The following is a 19837-nucleotide window of genomic DNA, read 5'->3' on the forward strand; positions in this document are numbered from 1 at the left end:
TCGGGGGATCCAAGAAAGAGGATGCTGCCATGCTGAGGAGCAAGGGCCTGTGTTCTACTGGTTCTACTGGGGTTTCCTGTTTCTTATGGTAGCAAAAATATAGCAGGTGGTACACCTGGAACTGTGCCAGGAAGTTCAATGCATGTCACTGGACAGTATTTATGTAGACCAAGTTTTCCAGAGAGAGAGAAAGAAAGAGAGAGACTATATTTCTGGGGTGTCAGTGACTCCTGACGGTGCTCTGGGCAAGCTGCCACCCAATACGCTGGGGCTCAGGCAGACTGCTTTATGAGCTTCTGGGTCCCCCCAAAGACATCTTTATTAATGTCCGGCTCCAGAATATGTCTTCTTAGATTTGAGTGTCTCATCTCTCTGATATATCCTTCAGGAAGAGAAGGGACAATGAGGCACAGAGGCTCCTGGGTTTGTGTTTGTTTTTATTGTTTAGAGTCCTCCTCCTCCTCCCTTTCCCTTCTTCCTCTTTTTTTTTTCCTCCCCTTTCTCCTTCTAACGTTCTCCTTCTTCTTTGATAGTTAAAGTCTGTCACCAGGTGCCATATTATATGGTAAAGTATATCACCCAAACACTTTGGTACCTCCCCCTGCCTGGAGGACCATTCTATAAGACAGACAACCTTCAGTGAAGCCATTCTCTCTTTTAATAACCAGGCTTGGCTTTATTTGTGAGCAACAAAAACTCCAATGTGACTACCTTAAACAAAAACAGCAATTTTGAACTGGAAGTGTGGCTCAAGCAGTAGAGCACCTGCCTGGCAAGCATGAAGCCCTGAGTTCATACCCCAGTATTGCCAAAAAAACAAAAACGGAATTTTTTGGCTGGGTAGTAAGAGTTCTGGATGGCGCCAGCTTTGGGCTGAAGTCATCACAAAAGGATGTCAACAGATCTAGTCTCCCTTTCTTCTGTCCTCTTCATTGTTCTCCCATCAGACAAGGCACCCATTCATTACTCCAGTGACTCCCAGTGACCCTGGCTTACCTGCCCCTTGTCCACACCTGACAGTGTCAGAACCTTTCTCATTGGCTCAGGCTGGGCCCCTCCCCAACCCTCCCCAAACCAAATGCTGTGGTCAGAGGATGGGACGCGCTGATTGGCCTTGCTCTATATCACATTTCATCCCTGGCACCTAGGATGGGGATGGCGCCTCCAAAACCACATGGACTGAGACAGGCAGCCAGACAGAGGGAGTCCTTAACAGACATCCAGACTTTTGTTTTCAAAAGGAGAACCATTCCCCAAAATGAACTTATTTCTACCAAAGATCCAGCCTCCTTGAATGCCTAACTTGACCTTCCCAGTACTGCAGACTAGGAGCATCACTAAAGAAAACAAGTTCCAGACTCTAACTGTGGAAGCTCTGGGGCAAGCAGGATGTCTTGCTCCTGTCATTTCTAATCAGTAATGTCCTTCCACAACATTCCCGTTAGCCACCTGGGCCACTAACTCATATTCCCGTGAGACATGCATCAAGTGAGGCATGTTGTTGAATTTTTTTTTCCTCTGATTTCAGGAAACTTTGTTGCTTTTCCTTTCTTAGCAAGAAAAACCTTTGAGTTAAAAAAAATGTTTTAAAAAATTAGTTTTAACTAAAAAATCCAAAGGGAGATACTGTACAGTGACAATAATGATTTCCTCACTCCTTCATAATCTTTCAAGTCTAGACACATCTATCATTATTTTGATCAACAAGTCTCAATCAGGGACAGTTTTGTCTCTCAGGGGACATTTGGCCATATTTGAAGAGGTTTTGGTTGTCACGATTGCAGAAGGGCTGTTGTCGAATTTATTGAGTACAGGCCAGGGACGCTACTAAACATCTACCCCTGCAACACAGGACTCTCCCAAGGCCAAAAGCGCCAAAGCTGAGAGAGTCTGCCTCTGACCCTCACGGCAGCATCCTGGGGACAGTTGGACTGGTGACACAGTGTCCACATTCAACATTGCCCAGAGAGGTGGCATTGATTAGGGAGGCACTGGGTTCCAAGAGGCAGAATATCCAACCAACAATGCCTTGAACAAACAGACACTGCTCTTTCTCAAATCACCAGAAATTCGGGTGCTGGCGGTGACTGAGATTTATAGGCTAGGTGATGGCACCAGAATCCTTGTTGCCGTTTTTCTTTTCTGTCACCCCTGCTGGGCTGGCTTTCAGTTTCATGAGTGTCACTTCATGACACTTCATGTCTGCCCACAACAGGAAGGAGAGAGAAATAGTTAGCATCAGTCACCCCAAAGCTCTTTCTGGGTTACTCTGTTCTTATCCCCCTTCTGCTTCCCTGTCATTGGTGAACAGAGCCTCATGCCACCTCTGGCTACACAGGAAGCTGGGAGAAGGAGCAATCTGCTTTCTAGCTGCTTATAGGAGGTGGCCAAGAAGAAGGGGCAGGGCATGAGCCCTGAATGAGGCAGCCAATGGTGTCGCCACTGTGGTCCAGAACTTGCCCAAGGTGGCATAGCTAGGCAGGGCCCATCTAGGACTCAGGTGTTGTGATATTAACTCAGATCTACTCTTGCTAGGATATGTCAGGGCCTTTGTCATCACTCTGTTTCTAGAAAGGCTGAGCTCTCCCAGAGAAAGAACTTCCTCTTGAGATTCTCCACACATTGCCATTTAGCTGATCAGATATTGTGTTTAATCCCACACTGCTTTTGTGACCCCACGTTTCTCATGGGCTTAGTCATAACTACAACAATATGAGTAGTGATAGTAGCAATAATTCAGTCCTAGTAGCACTGCAAAATAGCTTTGTCTCTTGGATCTCAGCTGAAAGAGAAATCCTAAGCAAATTGCCTGCACAGAAACTCTCTGGTTGGAAATGAACTATCAAGAGAAGCAAGCGCTCCTCGTAGACTTTCAGGCCAGTGTTCTCCATGTGAGTGGCAAATTCAAGTTAGAAGGCCATGCCTACATTCAAAAGAATAGTCTAGAAAAGAAAGGATCAGAGTGCATTGCACACAGAATGTGTGCTGTGGTTGTGTAATGTTTATTTCAGGTGTGTATGTGAGTGTGTACGTGGACTGAACTACAAATTAATATGCATTTCTTACTGTGAGTCATGGTTAAAGAGTTTGAAAGGTACTAGACATCCTTTGCCCCGAAGTGAAAAAACAGATGACAATAGAGACAGAAGCTTCCGTGCTATGCAGGCGAGGCTTGGGGACACCAACTGAGGCCATTAATGAAATGTCCTTTTGCTTTCCTAATTATCTTGAAAGTCTGATTGAGCTTTGCTCAAATGTAAACAGCCCTCCTGCCAATCTATGTTTCTTTGGGCTAAGTGGCCAGTCAGCTCTGGTACCTTCTTAAGCCATCTCTGGCTAATTAGAGCCACTGCTCCCCACCCCCACATAGCCTTTCTGTGGCATTACAATTCCCTGGGGTCTCTCCCCTCTAGAACCACTGATTTGTAACCTGGAACACCTGGAGCTGGCCTGCCTCAGAGTGGACAACCAGTGATCTGAGGACCCTTCCCTTTGAAAGTCCTTGCGGGGCTTGGGGTTCAGCCTTTGACCCTCCCTGCCTCTGATTTCAACTTATTCACATTAAAAGGAAGCTAATTTGCAATAGCCTGTCCCCATCATCTCTCCCCAAGGCTTTGACACAAGCCCTTCTCCCAGACACTATCTTTCTTGACATCCCTAATACCTGGTACAGAGGGGAGGGAGACAGGGAGCAAGAACAAGAGAGTCCTTTGAGAACCCACTTGGGAAAATCTCACCAATAATCCTCTCAGTGACTCTATGTTGCCCGTAAAAGGAAGCGAAGCCTCTGGACTTTAATTCAGCTGTCTCAAGACCCTTGACTAGTTCATATGGTTCTCCCACCTACGAAAGAGTACTAAGAGCAATCACATGGTCTTCTCTATCTGGAACCCCAGGGATCTCTGCTAAAGCACTGTTACTAATTCAGGTCAAGGGGAAACAGCAAATATACACCTGAGCTTTAAGATCAAAAAACTACAAGTATCTTGCTTTTCTGTGACCTTAAGCAGCGTCATTAAAGTATACACTCAGGAACACAGAAAATACAGCACGCCACCTTGTGTGTCTTCTATGACTGAGTTCATCTTTCCCTAGGGCTCCGATTCTCATCGATCCAGTCTTCTGGTCTAAGATTGTCTTTCTTGGGTAAATATGAAATCTACTCAAAGTTCTCCTCAGAACTGTTTCTTTGTTGTTGTGGTTGTTTTAACCTTCCAACAATCTCTCCTTCCCTATCTTTTTCAAAATGGCACCCAGCCAAGAGAAGGTGCTGATGATCTTACATCTTTCTCTAGGGCCTCGCTGAGGGGTCCCATTCTGTGATGTGGTGACCCAGCATCTCGTACTGATGTGAACCACTGCACCTGGTCTGAGGCCCCTTACCTCTGCGTGGCATCTCTCTGTGAAGTCCATCTTCTGGGGCCACCTCGTCTTTACCCCTGGTCTCTCCTGGCTCATTGTTTCATTGAAGTTCTCCAACCTTTCACAAGGCATGAGGGAAGTTTGGGATCCCCAACATGCTGGCTGCAGACATCCCTCTGCACCTTGATAATGTCCTTTAGCCATGACGCTCCAGGCTGACATGATGGCACACTGTGCTGTGTCAGCCCCAAGAAGCTGAAAGAATGTTCTGCTAACTGCCAGCTGGGAGACTCTTTGACATCTTGACACCCTTCTCTCTAGGCTGTGTGAAGACCAAAGCTCCACACCCGCTGCAGACATGCCAAGGGGAATTCTGAATGTTCTTTTTGCCCCGGAAATGATCAGCAAGGATCATTGTCCCTAAGCTCTCCAAAGAGTGTCTAACTTAAAACACAAAATTATTCAGTGATCTCTTTGTTTCTGTTTTTCCTTCCCCTAAAACAACAAATTCCAGAGCGAGGGAAACTTTAGGAGGGCCTACCAGTAGGTATCGCTGGTAATCATGTGTGTTAATTTTTAAAAACATTTTTTCTTGTTGAAGCTGAGGAATGATATGTGAAGTCATCTTACCATTCTCTCTAATTCTGTGTATGTCAGATTTTTTTCCCCATAATAAAGTTAAAAATACATAAGTATCCCAGGTGAGGTAGTGCATGCCTGTAATCCCAGCTACTTGGTAGGTGGAGGAAGGCAGATCATAATTTGAACCAAGCCTGGGCAAAGAGTTAGCAAAGCCCCCATTTCAAAGAGCAAGCCAAGAGTATGGCACATATCTGTAATCCCAGCTATGTTGGAGCAGACGTAGGAGGTTCACAGTCTATGGTCTGCCCCAGGCAAAAGTATAAGAACCTGTCTGAAAAATAACTAAAGTAAAAAGTGCTGGCAGAATGATAGAGCACCTGCCTAGCAAGCATGAGGCTCTGAATTTAATCCTCAGTACTTCCCTCCATCACCATCAAAAAAAAAAAAAATTAAAACTACATATTCCCACTACACTTAGAGGCCATCCATTGCCAGGTTTAGTAGAAAGTTCTAGGTTGGGGTGGGCTGGCACCAAGAGCAGAGAAGTTCTGCTCTCTCATGCCGTGGAGGGCAGCTAACTCCTGAAATGGAAGTCTGCCGTGAAAGTTGGGCTGGAAACCCTCACAGCTCTGAGCTAAGCCACTGGTGGCCCCTGTTTCATTCGAATAACAGGGAAAGGACTTATTTTAGCCAGATTTAATTTTCAGCTTTTATAATTCATTTAAAATTTGATCAACGAGTTAATTTATGGCAGGGGCAAGAGGTGTCTTGCAGGCTCATCTGGTGGGCATAGGCATTATAACTTAATTTATGGGGAAGGTGGCTTGTTATAATTGAGTGCAAAAAGGTGGGTTCTCGCCTAGAGTTTGGAGTCCCAGGGTGAGTGGGGAGAGGACTGCGTGCACCAGGCTGTCATTGGAGAGAGTCCGCGGTGGTGGAGCACTGGAGGAGGGTATGTTTTCATCAGATGCCACCTATCAAAAGCCCATGAAAGGGGTAAAAAAAAAACCATATGTGGCCTGGCAGCTGCACACCAGGACAAGCCAGGCACCTCCAACGGCCCTTGGGTGATGGGAGAGAATTCTGAGCAGGGCAGGAAGGCAGCGGGTAGCTGGTGGCACAGGTACAGGTGATCAGATGACTTCGTGAGCCCCCAGTGCTCCAGGTAAGACCAGAGCACCTTGAGGACTGAGTATGTCTGGCAACTCAGGACAGAGCAGGTGTGTGGGAGTGTGTGTGACTGTGAGTACAGGTGTGTTTATCTGTGAACGAGTGTGACTATGCCAAGAAAGAGAAATGTGTGCGTCGGTGCCTGTGTGTGTCTGTGTCTCTGTGTGGATATGTGAATGGAGAAGGTGTGTGTGTACATCTGTGGGTGTCTGTGTCTGAGTTTATGAATGGGGAAATATATATATCTGTGAGTGTGTATGTAATGGGAAGACATGACTATCTGAATATTACTGTGTTCTTGTCAGTCCGTGTAGACTTACTTACCATGTGTCTGTGGGGGGATGTGTGTAGATCTGTAAAGGTATGTATGTGTGGACTGTGTGTGCATGAATATGGGGACGTGTGTGTGTATGTGAATGGGGGAAATGTCACTGTATCTATGAAAGTGTGTTCACGTAAGTGTGTGTACACTTGCACATGTGCTCCTATGTGTGTGCACATCTATGTGTGTGAATGTGGGGATGTGTACACTGGTGCCTGTGAATGGGAGGACACGAGGACACGTGTTTACCTGTGAATGTACGTGTGTCTGTGCGCATGGAGATGGGAAACATGGCTATACCTAGGGATGGGACTGTGGTGATGCAGATGTCCACATGCTCACAAATGGATGTCTGTCTGTGAATATGGAGCAATGCGTACAGAACTGTGGATATCTGTGTTGGAGTGCATGAGAGAATGGGAGGAGGAGTGTGTACCTCTGACCATGCATCTCTGCATTTGTGTGTGCAAGTGTGTGTATGCTTGTGAATGTGGATGCACACATATGAATACATGAACGTCCAGGCAGTGTTTTGTGTGTGCACAGTCCCAAGTATGATTGTGGGGACATGTGTCCTGGGGGACATGCACATGCAGTGTGAGCTCACCCAGCACAGCTGTGCCCGGCCCTTGGTAGCAGTTGGAATGTGATATTGGAGTTCTTCCTGACAGGCCCTTCCTGACTCACTCACTCACAGATTTTTATGGAGCACCTTGGAAATGCTGGCCTCTGAGAACCCCATGGGAAACAAGGTACCGGAGTCCGTGACCTTGACCATGAGCGTGCACCCTCTCTGTCTCTTTTGGCTTCTGTCCAAGGCTCAAGGCTGACCATACCCTGCATCAATCAGCTTCCCAGGAGACCAAGGAGTGGGGCAGACCTGGGGGGAAGCACCCAAGTATTAGCCTCCCTTTCCACTGTCCCTTTGCCACCCTGCCCCTGAGCGCGCGGCCTGCACAGTTTCCCTAGGTCTCATCTGATACCATGGCGTTGAGTACAGATCTTACAAGCTATCTGTAATGTTTAATGATAACAACAACAAAGCCCCCAACTCCTGAGTTGTTGTTATCATTAAACGTTACAGATAGCTTGTAAGATCTGTACTCAACGCCACACTGAGGGCTCTGCAAGTCTTATCTCACTTAAGTCCCAAATATCCCAGGAGTCAGGAATTATCACCCCCATTTAGGAGGAAAGAGTCAAAGCTCAGAGAGGTGCAGGGATTTGCTCAAGGTCATACAGCTCTAGGCAGAGACTTGAACTCAGGATTGTTGAACTCCGGGGCCTCTGCCAATGCTTAGGGTCCCAGTGATGTAGCATCAGCCCATCACTCCAGGACTTTCGGTGTCTACCCTCACACCTCCCTGCCACTCTCTCAGCAGGCCTCCTCCCCTGCCCAGGCCTTGTGCCAAAGACCCACAGGGTCCTTCTGCACAAATTAGGGAAAAGCCCAGCAGTGCAGGAGTATGGTCTGCATAGCTCACCCCCTCTCTGCTGGTCACTTTGCACCTGAATGTGGGGCAGCCCTACTCTTTAACCCTGGGTTCCCTCTGTTCAAGCCACACCCATGCCCTCCAAGGCCAGCTCAACTACATTCCCTCTTGGAAGGTCTTTGCTCCTCCCTGCTGTCCCCCAAGTGGCTTCCCCCCACCTCTTCACGCAAGGCTCAGATCACCCACCACTTTCTATTTTTGCATGGGAGCTATTTGCAAGAAGTCTCAGCCTCCAGCTAGAGTTACCCAAGTCTCGTTCTGCTTTGCAGCCCACTGCTGACTGATATTAATGCCACTATACTAGCACACTAAGAATTCTGCTCGAGAGCTGCCGAAGAGTTTAGTACATCATTAGCTTTATCCACATCTAGCCCTCTCCACAACCCTGCTGTGTGTTACAGATGAGGAAACCAAGGCGCAGAGAGGTTCTATCACTAGTCTAAGACCACATGACAGAGGCCAGGCTCTAGCAGAGGGATTCATCTAGTCCTTAAGTCATTGGGTTCCACCACTACTTAATGCAATGTCAGGAATTGTGGATAAGTGATGACTTTTCTGATGATGTTTTTATTTTAAAAGAGGACTAAGCAGAGAGAACAATGCCTAACCAAAGACTGGATCCAATAGTGAGAATCCAGGCAGTGTGGCTTGGCTGGGGGCAAAGATTTAGACCATACAGGCCTTTCCAGGGTATTCCAATCACAACTCACAGGAAGCTGCTGCCTGGCAGGCCAGCCTGGGTCACCCTCTCCATTTCTGGAGGCCCTCTTTAAATCCGATGTTGTGACAGAAAGGTTGTGACACGCTTCCTCTAATGTGGGCCTGGGACAGATTTTAGCCATTCGATTGCATTTAATGTAGTTGTGGTTTTTATAGCGGCGTGCACTGTCCCTGGCTGCCCCTGGCCCCTCTCCTCGGACCTCAGGGTAATGGGCATATTAAATAAATCTATTACATGAATCAATGAGACCTTCTCAGACACCGCATTTCACCTTCAGAAAACAGTGAAAGAGGCACACAACTCTGGAGCTTCATCCCTGTACATTTTCAAGGAGTGCTGTGTTTATAGGATGTGTACAGGGTGGGAGACAAATGTCCCCAGGCAGTCCTCACCATCTACGTGGCTGCCACAGGACTAGGGACAGGTCTCTCCCTTTTCACTGTAGCTCAGGGCCATGAGCCCTAGTAACTAGGCCACTCTGTCTATTTCGCTCTTCTTTTTACCATGGTCATTTTTGTTCAGAGCATTCTTTGGTGGGAGTGGAATGTGGAGGTTTACCAGCACCCCTAGTCTCCAGAGACCCATGCCAGGAGCAAACAGCCTCTCTGTAGTCCCAACCACTCAAAGTGCCTTCAGACATTGTCAAGGGCAGCCAAGGAGTGAGCAAGGAAAAAAAGAAAAGGTGGCAAAATTGCCCCTGGTGAGAGCCAGTCCACAAATGTCTCTAGAACAAAATGGAGCCTCCTCAAAGGGAAGAAGAATGGATAAGGCCTTGACCCATAGGAAATGCCCTGAGGATAGTCAATTCTGGCTTAGGTTATGCTAACGTGACCATGTGAGTCCTTTCTGGTGGATGATGTCCCTATGCTGTGACCAGGGTAGCCCATTGATTCTGTACCACCCACGCTTCCTGAGTACCTACTATGTACCCAGCACTGGGTTAGGAGAGCAAGAGCTGCCTGGTTCATGTTGCAGATTTAGGGTGTTGGAATGCCTAGATTTTCAAGTAACTTATCCTGAGAAAATCAGATAAAGAAAGGAGAAAGGAAAAATAATTTAAATTAAAATAGTTGGAATGACCTGGGCAGTGACTAGAGAGTGGCCATCCTAAGAAAACCAAGACCAAGACTGGATGTGTTAAGAAGCTTGTCCAAGGTTACAGGAAGTGATGGAGCTGAGCCGCAGGCCAGCAGGATTGAATCCAGAACTTGTGGGATTTCTCTTTTCCATAGAAACCAGTTGAAGGAATTATATGTAAATAGTCATATATCTACCACCTGTATACTACAAGGCCTGTCTTATTATATTTGTTTTATCACATATCCATTCTCCAGCCATCCATCAATCCATCTTATTTGTGTGTGTGTTTTTGCATTTCAAATTAAGTTTCAAGTATCAAAACACACTAACCCTAAACATTTCAGCCTGTGTGGTAGTCATTAGGGTTTGATATTTGTCTGTATTATTTTTGAGATTAAATGTACAATGAGTTAACGAAATGTTTAAGTCTCCAGCACATCAGTACATGCATTCAGATAAATGCATGTACTGCTAGTGTACACACCTTGTCCAGACAGAGAGCCCTACAGGGTCTCCATCAAGTCCCCTCACTTCTCCTCACAGGCAATTCCTGCCTCCACTCACAGAAACAGGAACTCTTCCGTTTTCTTGTCACCATAGGTTCATTTCATCCATTCTAGAACTTTCAGAAATGGCCTCATGCACTATGTTCCCCTCACATAAGGCTTTTTCACTCTGCATAATGCTTTTGAGATACTGTGTTTTTACATCTGTCAAGAATCTTTTCCTTTTTATTAGTAAATCATTTGACACACCTCAGTTTGCTTATCCATTTGCCACTTACGAATACCAGGGCTGTTTCCAGATCTTGGGCTGTTATGAGTTACACTGCTGTGTTCACTCCCACATAATTTTTTAGAGACCTGGAATGCTGGGTCATCGGGTTGCTGTAGGCTTAGTTAGCTATAAGCAGTTATGACTAGCAGAAGTGACTGCACCGTTTTACACCCACGAGCAGTGTATGGGAGTTCCAGTCCCTCCACGTCCTCATCCACATTCAGTCTTGTCAGTCGTGTTAGCTTTCATCATTCTGCAAAGTATGTATGTGTCTCAGTGTAGTTTTAATTTGCACTTTCCTGATGACTAATGATGATGAACATGTTTTTCGTGTGTTTGTGGGCTTTCATACCTCTTCCTTGGTGAAATAAGTATCTGTTTAAATCCTTTAAAAAAATAGGTTGTCTATTTAGTTGTAAGTTGGAGGAGTTCTTCAAAGACTCCTATACTAGTCCTTTGACTGATACAGACTTTAGAGTCTGTGGTTTTACCCTTCCACAGGTTAGAGGACCTGAAGACACTGGATTCAAACTCTTCACTCTGAAGTTACAGACACTTCAAGTTGATGACTGTCAGATCACTCCCTCTCCTGAATACTTCAACCTACACCTGGTAAGATCACCAGGCCGAAAAGTGCTTTGCCCATTCAGGACTACATGGCGTGAGAGAATGAGCACTGAGAGAAAGAAGGAAGGGAAAGGAACTGAACTGGGGATTGGCTTAGGAAAGAACTTCCTGGGTCAACTCAGGAGGCCACATCCCAGGGGTACATGTTTTATTCTGTGTGGAGATATTGCATACCCTTTGACCTATGTCTTTGGGATCTATGATAGTTATTTCTTTCACCAAATACTTCTGTCTCTCTTCCTTCATGACACAAGGAAGTATGACATTTCCTGCCTCCTGTGAAGTTAACATATCCAGGTAGTTTGCTTTGACCTATGAGATGTGAGCCCATGTGATTTGGGGGCAGAAAATTTTTAGGACCAGTACAATGCTGGCTTTCCATGATTGCTTATACTGCTGTGATAGTCACGGTGGCCTGAGTCTCTGAATGATTGGTTACAGCTCTGAGGCCATGGGTGACATGTAGCCTTGGTAGATTTTAGGTTGTTACTGAAACAGAATGCAGAGTGTTCTTTTCTCCTCCCGTGGGCTGCCTAAGAGGTAGAATGGAATCACACGACTCAGACTTCCTCCAACATTTTTACTCACTCTCTTTCATTGTTCTTGGAGGTCGACAACCTGATCATCTACGGCAAATGCATCAACACAGCAGTGGTAACTCCATCTTGCCACTAAATGTCTTCTCTCTGCTTGGCCTTTTCTTAAACAGTGGGAAATGGTTTTGATTTTTAATGTATGATAACTAACAAAGCAAATTAGGGCAAATTTTAATTCAAGCAATCTAACGAACAGAATTCAATTCTGTTTTGAAGTTGGGATGAAAAGTATAAAAATCATGGGAACACATGGCCTCCTGTGGGATCATAAAAGGGTTTACATTGGCAAGCAAAGCAGAATCTTCCTCCAAGAAGCCAGGAGACAAGCAGAAGCCCTGGATGTTAGAAGAGTCTTCTGCCAAAGATGCACAAAACCTTGCATTCAGATCACTCACAAACTCAAGAAGGAGGGAGGGAACAGGCGCAGTGATGCACGTCTGCAATCCCAGTCACGTGGGAGGTGAAGTTGGAAGGAATTATAGTTTAAGGCAAGCCTGGGCAAAAGTTAGTGAGACCCTACCTCAAAAAACAAGCTGAGTGTGATGGTACACCTGTCATCCTGTCATCCCAGCTGCACAGAAAGTGGAAGTAGGAGAAGCAAAGTCCGAGGCTGGTCTTAGGCGAAAAGCACGAGACCCTACATCAAGGCAAAAAGAACTTGGGCATGGCTCAAGTGGGAGAGCATTTGCCTAGCAAGTGCAAGGGCCTAAGTACCGTAAAAAAAAAAAGGAGACAAGATTAGCCAGCCAGAGCCATCTACAAACTCTCTTCTTCAACAGATAGTCAAGGCTGGTATTTACCAACCAGTGCTTACCCATAATCACCAGCTCCCCAAGGTGATGGGGCCAGTTAAAAGCTAAGGGCTCATTAACATATCAAAGGGGTGGTTACTAAGGCTCTGGGAATTGAAGAGTAAATAAAAATCCAATGGATCCACACCATTCCACAGCTATTTATTGATCACTTTATAAGGCCAACAACCGTGGTTCACCTAGGACTCTGCCCAAAATAAAGCAAGAGAGGCTGCTTAAATCCTGGGGACTAGAAGTGGCAACAGGGATCAACTGGCAGCCAATGCTCTGCTCTCTCTGACACCCACACCACCCACCTTCTGCTCCGGGCTGGAAACTGCTGCACGGTCTGAAGGCAATTTCACCCCTCCCTCCACCTGGCCCCTCTCGGGGCTTGGCCTCTGGACCTGGACTCATTTCTGTGGCTGTATCAATATCCTTCAGGATGGCCCAGCTTGGATCCAATGGACGACGATGTGCTATGTGATTACCCTTCATTTTGCAATTTTATTGCAATCAAAAGAGTAAGGCTTAAAAGCTGGGGCCCTACCCAACTCCCCAAGGCTGAGGTCTTAACTCCAGGGGCCAGGAGCTCCTGATGAGCACATGTGGAACAGATTTAGTGACAAGATGTCCTCAGCAGAGAGAGCTGTGTTAAAGACCCTGGCCTCTCCACTGGCCTATGCTTCCACACTGTGTAAGAGGCTAACAGGTTGGAGCCATTACTGGATGCCAGGCACAGACCCACGCCACCTTGTGAGGTACATTTTTTTTTTTTTTTTTTTTTTTTTGGTGAGACTGAGGTATGAACTCAGGGCCTTGTTCTTGCTAGGGGCTGGGGCACCCTACCACTTGAGCCACTCTCACAGGCTATGTACATATTCTTTCTAATTCTCACTGTGCAAATAAGGAAACTGAGGCACCAAGACTCAAGGCCATTGAACTTGTCAATGGCAAAGTCATGATTTACTCTCAGTAATTGACACCAGGATTATTGCTAAATTTTAAACAAATTGGATTCTGACCAGGGTGCGGAGAGGTGCATGAGCAGGGTGGCTCCTGTAGTATAAGGTAAGCCAGGCAGGCTATGGGGAAAAGCTAGGCCCACTGTCCTGGCAGAGATGTGAAGGGGCCATTTACAAAAAGTAACCCTTGGCCAGGTGCTGGTGGCTCATGCCTGTACTCCTGGCTACTCAGGAGGCAGAGATCAGGAAGATCACGGTTTAAAACCAGTCCTGGGCAAATAGTTCATGAGACCCTATCTCAAAACACCCCTTCACAAAAAAGGCTGGTTGGCCGAGTGGCACAAGGTGTAGGCCCTGAGATCAAGCCCCAGTACAAAAAAAAAAAGTAACTCAGGTGATTTAAAAAAACATCTTCAAGGTCTGACATAAAACAAAAAGGGGAAATCAGACAGCAGTGAGTGCAGAATGATCACTCTTATGTAAAAACAAGACAGTGCTATCTCTGTGCATGAACAGGAAGAAGACTGCAGAGAAGTGACTGGAAGGATGTGAGTCAAGCCACACCTACCTTTGGGTGGGATGGGAAACAAGTAGAGCAGTGAGGAGAGGCTCTCCATTCAGCTCTACCTAACAATGCTTCCTTCAACATTCTTAGCAAAAATGGACTCATGCATTATTTATATTACTTTAAAAATGCATGCATATTGAAAAGATAGTGACAAGTGTTGGTCAGGGTCTAGAGAAGCCGAGGTTTGGTTTGCAAAATGGTGTAGCTACTTGGAAAACAGTTTGATGGTTCCTCAAAATATTAAATGTAGAGTTGCCACTTGACTGATCAAGCCATCCTACTGAAAAGTGAGGACACACATGTCCATAGCTGCATTCTAGCTGCCATCATAATGGTCAAAACATGCAAACATTCCAAGTGTCCATGAACTGTTGAAGGGAAAAATACGATGTGGTGCGGCTGCACGGCAGAATATTATTCAGCCACAAAAAGGAACAAACTACTAAAAGTGGAAGAGCCTTGAAAACATGATGGTAAGGGAAAAAGCCAACCTCATAAGATAACGTATTATGTAACCCCATTTATATGAAATGCCTAGAAACAGGAAATAATTTAGTGGTTGCCAGGAATGAGGGTGATGGATTGGGGGCAGGAAGTGACTATTAACGAGTTCTGGGTTTCTTCTTAGGATGGTAAAGAATTTTTTAAAATCAAATTGTCGTGATGATTTCATAACTCTGTAATACACTAAGTTTTTAATGTATGATGAACTGTACCCTTCATCATCATAAGTATGATGAACTTATTATGGTATGTGAAATACATTTCAATAAAGCTGTTATATTAAAAATCTGTCCTTCGTTATGAATTCTTACAGACTATAAAATTTGAAAATCACCAGTTTGGATTATAAATGAAGTGTGTTTATTATAAAAGATTTTGATAATACAGAAAGAAATAAAAATCACCAGACATTAAAACTTTTATGACAAAACGACACCTGTTCATAGAAAAAAATTAAAAATATCAAAGTTCATGGAAGACAGGTATAGCGTTCTGCCATCTGAGAGTCCCTCTGTCCTTCCAGCAACAGCCAGCTTCATCAGCTTCTGATATGGACCCTTAAACTTTCTCTATGCATACACTATGTGCACACATGTCCAAATAATTTCATTCATGATCATCTGTACACATATCAGTGTGACTCACAGTAACTGTGCATATGGAAGCTGGGTATAGCGTAGTGATGGACTGCATTCTTAGCACGCACAAGACTCTTGGTTTAACCCCCACATATGTATACACATAATATGTACATGGGATCATAGATATACACTATTATGAGTTTTGACTTTAAAAGGGGGGAATGATTTATCTTGGATACCTTTCAGAATGGATGGAGCTCACCTTTTGAACGTCTTCGTAGTACTCCACAGTGTAGCAGTCTATTCTTCTCTTGCTAGTTGTGTCCCTTGTTTCCTTTTTGCTGTCACTGCTGCCTCCAGCACTGAACATAGCCCCAGGTGATTCCCAGGAGAGTCCCCAGATCAGGTATGAACAGGACATGAAATGCTATTCATCCAGCCCCCACCCCAACCTTTTGTTTTGATTTAGATAGCTAATGCAGAGTCCTTGCAAAATACAAGACAACAGGATTTGCAGGAGAAAGTAAGTTCCCTTCTGCCAGGTCAGTCATTCTCATCCCTGGGCCCAACCACTACTGCCAGGATCCCCTCTTGTTTCTTTTCCCATGGGTGGGCAGTGCCTTCTTAAGGTGACTCCCCAGTTGTCACATTCACACACATGCATATGCACAGTCACTGGGCCTCCAAGTCACCAGGCTGGAGTTGCACCCCAGCCTCACATTTCATTTCCATGCTGCAAGCCTGATCCTGACATCTCTCCCACCCACAGATCCTGGCCTGTGACCTGGGGACTCTGCTGCCCACCTCACAGTTTTACAGGCAACAAGGCAGGGGCTAGGACATGGTGGCTGAACACACTTATCTCAGGAAGTTGAAAAAAGTCCCCAAAAACTCAGTAATGGAGACAAATAATATTTTAACACACTGTTTCAAAAACCCAAAGTAGCACACTATGGTGGGTGGCCACTGGTTTATATGAATCCAGTTTCACTGGAGTAGGAAAATGACTTCTCTAATCTAGCATCCTGCCCTTAGAAATTGCTGTCTTCCTGGTGAATCATGGAGCTTGGCTGAAGAGTGTTTGGTGAATCCTTGGTTCATAGAATACTTAATTTAAAACAACATTCCTAGTGAAATGGTGACCCTGGTGTCCCTTTGCCCCCTGCCCCGCCCTGCCCATTGCTCTCCAAGGAAATGGGGCTCCATCTGATGCCATTCATCAGAGTGGCAGATTCAAATTATGTAACAGGAAGTTTTCTGTTCAATTCGTCCTGTAACTGAATCACCAGCTCTCTATTGATAATTCATTACGTGTTGCTGCTCTGAAATGCTTTTTGCCGTAATGATTTTACACCCCACTTCTATAATGGCCTCCTGATGGTGTCGATCAGCCCCCATTCCGTGTACAATAATATTATTCTGCCATCTGTCTTGGGAGAATGCTTAAAAGCTTTCTCTCATTTTCTCCATTTAACTCATGTATTATCCGAGTTTTTACATTAAATGGCCATTCTTAATATCCCATGACATGTCACCTCTTTTCTAGAGAGGACGCTGAGACAGTACTTACCCGGTTCCAGAATCTATACTAATCAAATCACCCTCGCCCACTTCTGCGAGAGCAGTTCGTTCTAAGCAACAGCATTTAATCTGCACAAAGAATTTAGGAAAGAGAACAAAAACAATTTAAGCTGCAGTTGGTTAAATGTGAACGTGATTGATGCAATTTGTTTTATAAAAAGGAATTAGCAGATATTGAAGTCAAGTTGTGGAATGAAGGTCAAAAAAACGCTCAGATTTATTGCCCCGGGACAACTGACAACAATGGTTCTTTAAAAGCCTAACCTGGACAAATGGTGGATAAACATTTGAGTTTTGATACTCAAGGAGAAGAAAGGCTACAGTTAAGACTTTCAATCTACTCTGTGATCTAGTAATTTAAAAACCCTGAAATCCAGCCTGGAAATCCCAGTCGTCACCCCAGTCTTGCACCACTGTGTTTAATCTGGACTTCCAATGCTGCCTTGAGCAATAAGCTTGAAAGCCGATTTAAACACCTATTTTAAGGGAGAAATAATGTCTGATCATTGACCCACCTTCCCTGAAGAGTTCAAACACAAAACGTTGTGGGGGGATGGGGGGAGAAGCTGAAGCCAAATTCCTTTAAGGTATAATGGAGCATAGCTGACTTCTGCCTTGAAGCCCCCGGGCTGGGGATATTTTGATTTTGAGTCAGGGACCCCCCTTAAACCTAAAGGCTGATTTCTTTCTTGTGTAGATAGAAAGTTCCATCTTGCTAATGGATTGGGGGCAGGACGTAGGATGTGTTTTCAATCTGAGAGTGGCTGGAAACTGAGGGGAGGGCCATAGGACAAAGCAGAGGACAATGAATCATCCATCCTATTGACGGGGAAACCTGTCCTGAGAGGGTCAACTTCATTGACCTACCCAGAATCCAAATGGTGGTGACCGCAAAGAACAGAGAGTGGAAGTTCCAATTTTTGGCACCAAATAGATCTAGGTTTGAATTCTGTCTCTGCCACAGAATAATTTGTGTTACTTTGGGCAAGTCACTTAACCTCTCTGAACCTGTACAACAGAAATAAAAATGTCTACCTCATAGGGTTGCAATGAAGAGAGCCCTTATAATATGTTAAGCATCTCACACAAAGTGAGGCACATAGTAGGTATCCAACAGAGCAGTGGTTCCATACCATCCTATGCGGGTGGTGTACCATAGGAGGGCAATGTAACGTAGATATTCTTGTGTGGCCAATTGTTGTCATAGCCAAAAATTCACAAAGTTAATTGGATGGCCAATTGACTTGTTTATTCCATTTAAAAACAATGGGCAAATATGCTGAGAAATTAAATATGCTGATGAAATTTGCTTAAAAATTTCATCTTCATAAACTCTGTTTTGCCATCCGGGTTACCAAGGTATCATTGGCAAAGCCCTCAACAGAGATCACTCTGTTGCCATCTCCTTTATCCAAAGGTACTTATTTCATTTTCTGCTTGCATTCTGGCTTATGGAGCCCCCTAGGCTGGCATCATGTTGGATGATAAATCCATTTGTTTGGGCAACTTCAGGAGGGAAATTTGCCCAGAAAACTGGCAGGCTCTGACTTTGGAAATAGCCAAATGAAGACTCCAGCAGACTGGGGTCCCTTCCAAATGAGTTCCCAGTGGGTGACAGCGTCCGGTTAGTACAGTGTGCAGTCTATGCAGAGAGCCCCAAACCGTGTTAAACAAAGAAGACCACGCCATTGGCAGGTGGATCGAATGGCAGATATCACACTGCATTCCTTTGTCTGCGCCCAGCTCATTTTCAAACCCTGTCCAACCTTTGCAGAGAAACAAGCTTAAATGCTGACAAATTTCCCCTCTATAAGAAATTGCTTGTGCAATTTGTCTTTTTAGCTGAGCTTCTGTGGGCCTGTGTAGCATAAAAAAAAAATGTTGTCCTTGTCACCTGCCATTTTTCCAGCCAGCTTGACACCCCCGAGCTTCCCAACAGCTCTTTGCAGCAGGAGCTGTCTGCGAGCTCTTAGCACCACCAAATAATTGAGGTTGTCACATCTCTTGTTCATTGTTTTTTCCAGCCCTGGAAAAATGCAAATATTTCATTGTAGTCATTAATTTTCCCATCCTTTTCTTCAAGCACCTCGCCGGTGTGATCTCATGGAAAGGGCTGAAGACATGATTGCAAAGTGGGTGCCACTGGGCGACTGCCCACGGTGGGTGAATCTCATCAGATCAAATCTCAGGGAGGTCATCAATCATAGCCGCTGACAACCATTTTGCTTCGTTTGTTACAGATGTGAACATGCTTAATTATTTGTAGTGTAATTAGTTCATGAAATGTCAGGAAATGTCAAACTGTGTTCACAGCACAGATTTTTTTTTTTTTCTCCCTGCAAAGAGCAGCAAGAGCAAGTGTCAGCGAGAAATGCAAAGGAAGGACTGCGTCTACAGGCAAATGAGGGAATGGTGTGTGTGGGCGGGGGGGGGGGCAAATGAGGGTCAAAAATAGTGAGATTAGGCATTTTGGAATAGACTTTCAAAAAAAATTACAGGTATTCATCAGGTAAGTGGGATATGACAAGCCAGAATTCTGCCAGGTTCCTAGCAGGGGACACTCTGGGTTTGAGATTCTGTTTGCCTTGAGTTTTAAAAGAATGGATTTTGAAGTCAGGTTAAAAAAAGATCTACACCTAGAGAGGAAGATTCTTCCTTATATTCCTTGTGCTAGCTATTCCTTTTTCAGCTATTTATTTTGAAGTGCATAAAAGGTCAGGTGTGAGTTCAGTCTTTGATGAAGGACAAATTTCCTGTCACGGGGAGAGCAAACGTCTCTCTCTCTCTCTCTTTTGCAAGCTGGAGAAAGGAAGCATTCAGTGTGTACTTTCCCCCATCTGAGGCTAGAGGCTGGTGAGTTCACCCCATAGCACTAGGGTGACAAGCTAATGATGCTAGTGAGAGATTGGACTAGTTTTCTTTCCAGAGATTCCTCAGGAAAAACCAGCCTCCCCAAGACATATTTAAATGTGACAGTAACTCTTTTAACAAGCTGGACACAGTTTCCAGTGTCTAGATCAGTCTAGGGTTCTTTTGCAAAACTGGCAGGTGGCGTGGATAATTGGGTGATGCTAAAGTTAAGGCTATCTAGCCATAGAATGTGAGTCTGTTCATTCC

Source organism: Castor canadensis, chromosome 15 (genome assembly GCF_047511655.1).
Source record: "Castor canadensis chromosome 15, mCasCan1.hap1v2, whole genome shotgun sequence".
Taxonomy (NCBI): domain Eukaryota; kingdom Metazoa; phylum Chordata; class Mammalia; order Rodentia; family Castoridae; genus Castor; species Castor canadensis.